The following is a 7,002-nucleotide window of genomic DNA, read 5'->3' as shown; positions in this document are numbered from 1 at the left end:
CCTCTAACCTAGGAAAGGGCAGGTGAGAATATCACCCAGCAAGTGTTCCACTGATTGACTCTTAAGTAATGACAGCAGAGCTTGCAAGAATGCACAGAGGTCAGCTACCCCACCAGGATGGTATCCAGGAAGCCCTGCAGTGGGGAAGACGGTTCTAATCAGTCAATTGAAGAGATGCTGAAGGGAAGGGTGGGCTGGCCTAGCCAGTGCTGAAGGGTTGAGGAGAACAGCTGTCACCATTCAATTCTAGGTCTTATCACAAGGCCTTCCTGACAACCCCAACCCCGGAAATAATGGACACTGCTAACAAGAGCTCAGCCCTGCCTCTCCAGCACCACAGCTGGAGGGGGAGGAAAAGGAGGAGGAGGAAGAGGAGGAGGCCAGTCTGATCTGCAGAGAGAGAGTTCAAGGACAGCCAGGGATACTTAGAGAAATCTTGTCTGGGGGTGGGGGAGAGAGGAGAGGAAGAAGAAAAGGAAAGAAAATAAGACAGATGGAAACAAACTTGATAATCCTGTGGCCCTTCAGCTTGGTTGAATCACTTTAATAAATGGTACAGTCTCAAAGGCCAAGCAGGAAACAGACAAGAAGTCAAGGAGACCCTGAAGCTAGCAGAGAAGCCATTAATGGCTACCAGGGAGAAACTGGGTCAGCCTGCGTAAGGCAGCCTGTAGAGGATAGTTTGACCCCTTGAGCACAGGACCTTGGGCTGAAAGGACTCCACCCTGGCCCAATTTCAAAATCGCCAGGGTTCCTGTGACATGAAAGCCCTTTTATCAAAGTCTGGCTCAGGTCTTGCCAATTCACGTGGCTCCAGACAGCGGCCTGACCTTCTGTCCCCAACTTTCCCTCTGTAAGCTGAAGACTGTTACCTCCTGACCTTTTCCACGTGCTGTGGGTGGGAGAAATGAAACCCCACTGCTTACTAGTTCCCTGTCCTGGGCAAGCAGATTGGTCCTCCCTCCCAGTGCCCTTGAGTCCTGACACTTGCCCACCTCCAAGTTGTCTGTTGGAGCTGCTCCTTGTAAGCAGATGCCAGTTCAGGCTTTACAGAACTGTTTGGGAAAGGACAGGCCGATGGGTCAGAGCCTCTAAGCCCGACCACCTGTTGGTTCAGCCTGTTTCCTGCCAGAGTAGATGGCCAAGCTACTTCCGGGCCTGTGCCTGATGCTGCTGACAGTTCTGGCTATGGAGGATAGTGGGAGTCCCATCTGTGAAGACTGGTCGGGGCTAGCCTCTCAAATAACACTTCTTGTTTATCCAGGTGGAATTTGGGGGTTACTGCTACAAAGCAACGCATAGCCTTGCTCTGGGAAAACCCCATCTCCCTTCTGGGGAGTAAAAAAAACATATCTGGTTCCTGCGATAAATGTGTCCAGGGGTTAAAAGAGGTCACCAGCTGCCCCATTCTTTCATTCTCATACACGGATGTGAGGCGTGACTCTTCCCTGAGCCCTGGGTCAAGCTCTGTAGATACAACAGAGAGAGGAAAGGCGTCTTCCCTTATAGATAAGGGGTGAAAAGGATATTTATCAAATGCGTCCATGGTTCAGAGCCCTGAGAATGTAACATTTGCAAAGCAAGCTGGAGAGTCAGGGAGTGCTAAGAAGATGCGGCGAAAGAAACAATTGAGGTGTCAAGCAGGCTTGGGAAATGATTCCAACTCTGGAACAGAAGTGATGTGTGTGTGCAAAGGCCCTGAGGCATGGTGTGGGAATTGCTTCCGGTGTGGCTGCGCGCAGAGGAGACAGGCTAGGGAAGGACGCAGATGCCAGGCTTGGTAGCTGGGCAGTTCCTGGGCAATTGCAGCTTTTGTCTTCAGGGCAATGGGAGGCCACTGAGGGAATACCAAAAATTGCTGTGAACAAGAATCAGGGAGAAGCTGGCTCAGAAGGTTCCAGAAGGGTTCACAGTCAGGGTTTAGTGTAAAGAGTATGAAGAATGAGCTTGGATCCTCGCTAAGCAGTTGCTTCTCTAGAAGCCTGAGGAAAAGTGGCAGCTGAGGCAAAATGGCACACCAGAACAGAATGGTTTCTAAACAGCATGGGGTGGGGGTCGTGTCTCACACACACAGATAACATGAAGACACACACTCATGGTTGGGGAAAGCACATGACAGTGCCCAGATCTAGAGCCATGGAAGACCCAGTGTCAGGCTTATCGGGACAAGACACTGTTGAGTGCGTCACAGACTGCTCCATGGTAGAAAACCCACTCTAAGCCGTGTAACTAAAGCCTGGCCCTCGTAGCAGTTGCCTAGGTCTATGAGCTATGGCAGAAGTAGCCATTCCAGAGTCGGTGAGAAGGCTGGCTTGTCTAAGTGGGGGCCAGATGAACAATTAAAGGGGTATGGAATGACCAGAATTCTCAGTTACCCTGACCCTCCTAACCCATACCAGAAATCATTGGGTGTTGTTTCTTCTCGGAGAGCAGACTACAGAAAGGGAGAGGTTCCCCTCACCAACTACTGCAGTGTAGCCATTCACCACCATCTTATGCACACTGTCACCCAGGTGAGGGCAGCTCCCAGATTCCATGTTCATTCCAAACCACTCCCTGGTCTCCTCCCTAACTAACCTTTCCCACATTCCTCTAGGCTTCTCTCCCATGAAACTGTGCCAGGCCCTTCGTCCCTTCATGTAATTTCCAAATAATCTAGTCATTGGCCATGTTTTTCGGCACTGGCTTAGACTTGGTCCTCTCCTCCTGACAAGGAACCCAGGGACCCAGCATCCCTTTGGGTGGGTCACCATCCCTCCACTGTAACAGCACATACTGAAGGTAAGTCTGCTTATAAAGAGGAAAGCACTATTTGGCTCACGGCTTTGGAGGGTTCAGTTTGAAGTGCATCTGCCTCATTGATCGGATCCTGTGTTGAGGCAGAACATCATGTGAGGCACACATGGTGCTTGGTAGAGGAGAGCCTCTAAGCTCCTGGTATCTGAGGTAAAGGAGAAGGAGGAAGGGGAGGAAGGGGAAAGGTGTGGGGCACAGGGAGTCACCTAGGTTCTCACCAGCTCCTTCAAGAACACTCGGAGAACTTAAGGCTCTCACGAGGCTGCATCTCTTAAAGATCCTCCCACCTCCCAGTGGTGCTATGGGCTGGAGATCAAGCCTTTATCACTTGGGTCTTTGCGGGACATTGAACATGCAAGCTACAAGCCATAGCACCCTCTCTCCAAATATTCTCCATCTTTCTTCATTTCAACAACACTGGCGTCAACTCACTTCCTCATCCAGAAAAATTCATGCTCCCCTCTTCCCCCTCCCCGCCCCCTCTTGCCTGTGTACTCTGTTGTAGGTAGCCATTGCTCCTGTGATAGGTCAGACCTTCCTGGCACCAGTCTGCTGGCTCTGCCTCAGTCTCCCCACCTCTACCTCTATTGACTACTGTTTGGTAAAGGTACTGATCACTTTTCTCATTGTTTTAAATGTCTGACAAATGTCAGGACAGACAGGTTTGTTTTGGCTCAGAGACCAAGGGGACAGGCACTGCAGCAGGAGGACATCCACAGTCAGGAAGTGGAGTCACATGCTGGCACATAGGTCACTGCCTCCTTTTCATTCCATCCAGACCTCAGCCTGTGGTGGCTCTGCCTACCCTCAGGGTGAGTCTTCCCTGGTTTGTTAAATCTTTCTGGAAACATCCTCCCAGACACACTCAGAGGTATGTTTCCACGGCCCCTCTAAATCTAACCAAGTTGACAATGAGAGTAAACCATCACTGTGGACCTAGTTCCCACTATCCCTGTAAGTTTGGGGTGCAAATGCCAAACATCACAGTTAGTGTTTATAACCAATGACTACCTCGTATTTCATCTCCTGAACCCCTTAATCACCCTTGTCACCCCAATGGGGGTGGGTGCTGAGCTCCATCCCCAGAGTTCACCACCTCTTTCCCGCCCTTTAACCTTAGTTCGTATGACTTTCCCCATTTGAAACATCCTCATACCTCACACTTAAATCAAATATTGCCTTTTGGGAATTGAGGGTCTCATCCCAGGCGTCATGAGAAGCACTCTGCCTCTGCGGTAGCCATAACTTTGTGTTCAGAGGTGTATGTTGATGGCCCTAATGAAAATGAGGCCTCCTTAGTAAGATTTGCCATATTAGTCCGCTCACAGTGTGTCTTAGAGGGCGACCCACTGACAACTTTCACAATTTAAATAATCATAACTATTAACTCATGAGCCCCTTGAGTGATCTTGTCTGTAAACAAACTTTTTACCTTCATGTTGAACACCGGCTTTCTTACTGTCTCTTCAGCTAATGGCTGCCAAGTTTAGCCAAAGGTCCTTACCAGAGGTCATCAAAGGTTTTGGGGGCTGGTACCCTGAGCGCTGGTCCTCTCAGCCTAGACCCATGTCATATATCAGCATTGTTAATAAAGTTTTGCCTGAGCTGAAGAGGTGGCTCAGTGGTTAAGAGCACTGATTGCTCTTCCAGAGGTCCTGAGTTCAAATCCCAGCAACCACAAGGTGGCTCACAACCATCTGTAATGGGATCCAATGCCCTCTTCTGGTGTGTCTGCGGATAGCTAGAGTGTACTCATATAAAAATAAATAAATAAATCTTTTTACAAAAATAAAGCTTTGCCATTCGCTCAATACTTCTCCAGGCAAGTTAACAAGGATGAATTTTTTTTTTCTGAGTGGCAAAACCACCTCCACTCCATAAGTCTGGAGGGCTCATTGCTGTCGACTTAACTTAAAACTTGCTTGTAAGTGTGAAATATCACTCCTAGGTGCCGATTTCTAAGATCTTTAATTAGGAGCACCCATCTTCCAGAGAGCAGGGCTATCCAAATGAGAACCTATGGCCACTCCCTCCAAAGCCTTTGCACTCTCAAGTCTGCAGCCATTTGTCTCCTTGTGCATGCAAACGAAAGCAACAAGGAACAATGTTGAACAATGTTGCTCTTTGGAGACAATGACGGTTAGAAATCCAAGACATAATGGCTCCCTAGTCAACACCAGAATATCCTGCTTTCCCTTGCAGGGAAACAGCCTGTGAGTACATACAAACTCCTGCCTCACCCAGTGTGCCTGGAGCCAGCATTCATGGGGAGACACACCTGTTTATCAATGTCTGCTTGCTCAGAGCCACAGGATGAAAGCTCAGAAACAGAGCCTGAGCAGAGTCCTGGAGCCAGGAGAAAGCTCATCCAACCCAGCAGGCGGCTCCATTCAGTCTGTGGAATAGCTTTGCCAGAGTCTGTAACACCTCAGCCTGGTCATGTTGGCAAGGCAGGGAAGGCTGATTTGAATCCACCTGTTCTCTCTGGTATCGTCTGCTACCGACCCCACCCCCAAAAGTCTGAGCTGCAGTTTAGGAAAACAAATAAGTATTTGGGGACTATTAATTCTAAGGAAGTCCCAGGGAGTCTGCAGGGCAACTGCCACCAGGGCAGAGTAGTTTCCCTGTCCCAGTGTGATATCAGGACTTATAGGGCAACAAAACCTATACATCATGGCATTAGATATCCAGGAAAGACAGCGGAATAGTCAGGGAAAGGGCTCAGCAGACACTGTGGCCATAGGGGTCCTGCCTCTAGTTTGAGTAGAAAGGACATTCTGTCGAGAGACTGCTCCAGCCCCCCCCCCCCCCAGCTATCTGTAATAAGTATCTTTTTGATGATGCAACAATCACTTCTCAGACCAGGGCCTGTTTTTCTGACCACCATTTAAAGTATCACCCCCAATAATTTTCACTTTCAGGCCTTTAAGGGTCTTAGATGCTGCAGGCAAGAGGTGATGGGTATAAAACAGCCCTACCTTCATTGTTCCCACTAAACAGTTACATAGACCCTGGAATATGTCACCTTCTGGGTTCTTTGTTAGAAAGAGGAGGAGAAGGGGGATAAGGAGGAGAAGGGGGATAAGGAGGAAGAGGAGGAGGAAGAGGGGGAGGAGGAAGAGGAGGAGGAGAAGGAAAGGGAGGAGGGGGAGGGGAGGAGGAGGAGAAGAGGAAGAGGAAGAAGAGGAAGAAGAAGAAGAAGAAGAAGAAGAAGAAGAAGAAGAAGAAGAAGAAGAAGAAGAAGAAGAAGAAGAAGAAGAAGAAGACATCACAGTTACTTCCCTAAGCATAATTCAGAACTAAGAACCAAGAAAGGGCTGCAATGATTCAGCCAGCCCAGGGAGGTAGTCGACAAGATTGTGCTCCTAGATGAAGGTGGGAAGAGGGGGGACACCTGATATGCCCTTAGCCTCCTTCCTCCCCTCCCACTTCATCAAGACCATCAGGGGCTAATGATCACTTTCTGAATACAAAGACAGGACCGATATCAGCAGAGAACACAAGCTGCACCAGCCATCAGTCCATTAGTGTCAGGGCTATGACGCAGTCTAAGGCTGTGCCTTGAATGGAAGGAGAAGGGGAAGATGACAGGCAGGTCCTCGGGCCATGGCTGCCAGACTTTGGATACATCAGGCTCACTGGGAAAGTGTTGGTACAATTATGACAATCTAGATGCCCAGAGCCAGCCTTAGTAGCATTTCTTGCCTCATCTGAGTTGACACACTCACTCCTCCCTCTGTGTGTGTGTGTGTGTGTGTGTGTGTGTGTGTGCGTATGTGTGCAACTCTCCCTCAGCCTAACCTATGTGACTTATTATTATTTTGTTGGGGGGGGGGACATGAGTGTGAGAATGGGGGGCTGGAGGACAACCTCAGGTGCTGTTCCTTAGGAACTGACCACCTTTTTCCTCCTCCTCTTCTTCCTCTTCCTCCTCTTTGGCCCCCTCCTTCCTCTCCCTCCCACTCCCCCTTTTGACATAAAGTTTCTCCGCTGGTCACAGGCCAACCTCCGGTCCTTGGCCAGCAGCTTGCTGGCTAGTCCAGGCTGGCCAGCAGCAAGCCCTTTGCACGGAATGGACTCCTGTCTCCCCAGTGCTGAGATTATGGACATGCACCACCACACCCAGGCCTGCAACTCAGTTGGAGCAATAAAAAGAGGTAGACTTGTCACTGATTTTTCTAGACTGGGCTTTGGACGAAGGTGTGA

Source organism: Rattus norvegicus, chromosome 8, assembly GCF_036323735.1.
Source record: "Rattus norvegicus strain BN/NHsdMcwi chromosome 8, GRCr8, whole genome shotgun sequence".
Taxonomy (NCBI): domain Eukaryota; kingdom Metazoa; phylum Chordata; class Mammalia; order Rodentia; family Muridae; genus Rattus; species Rattus norvegicus.
This window is presented reverse-complemented; position numbering follows the sequence as displayed.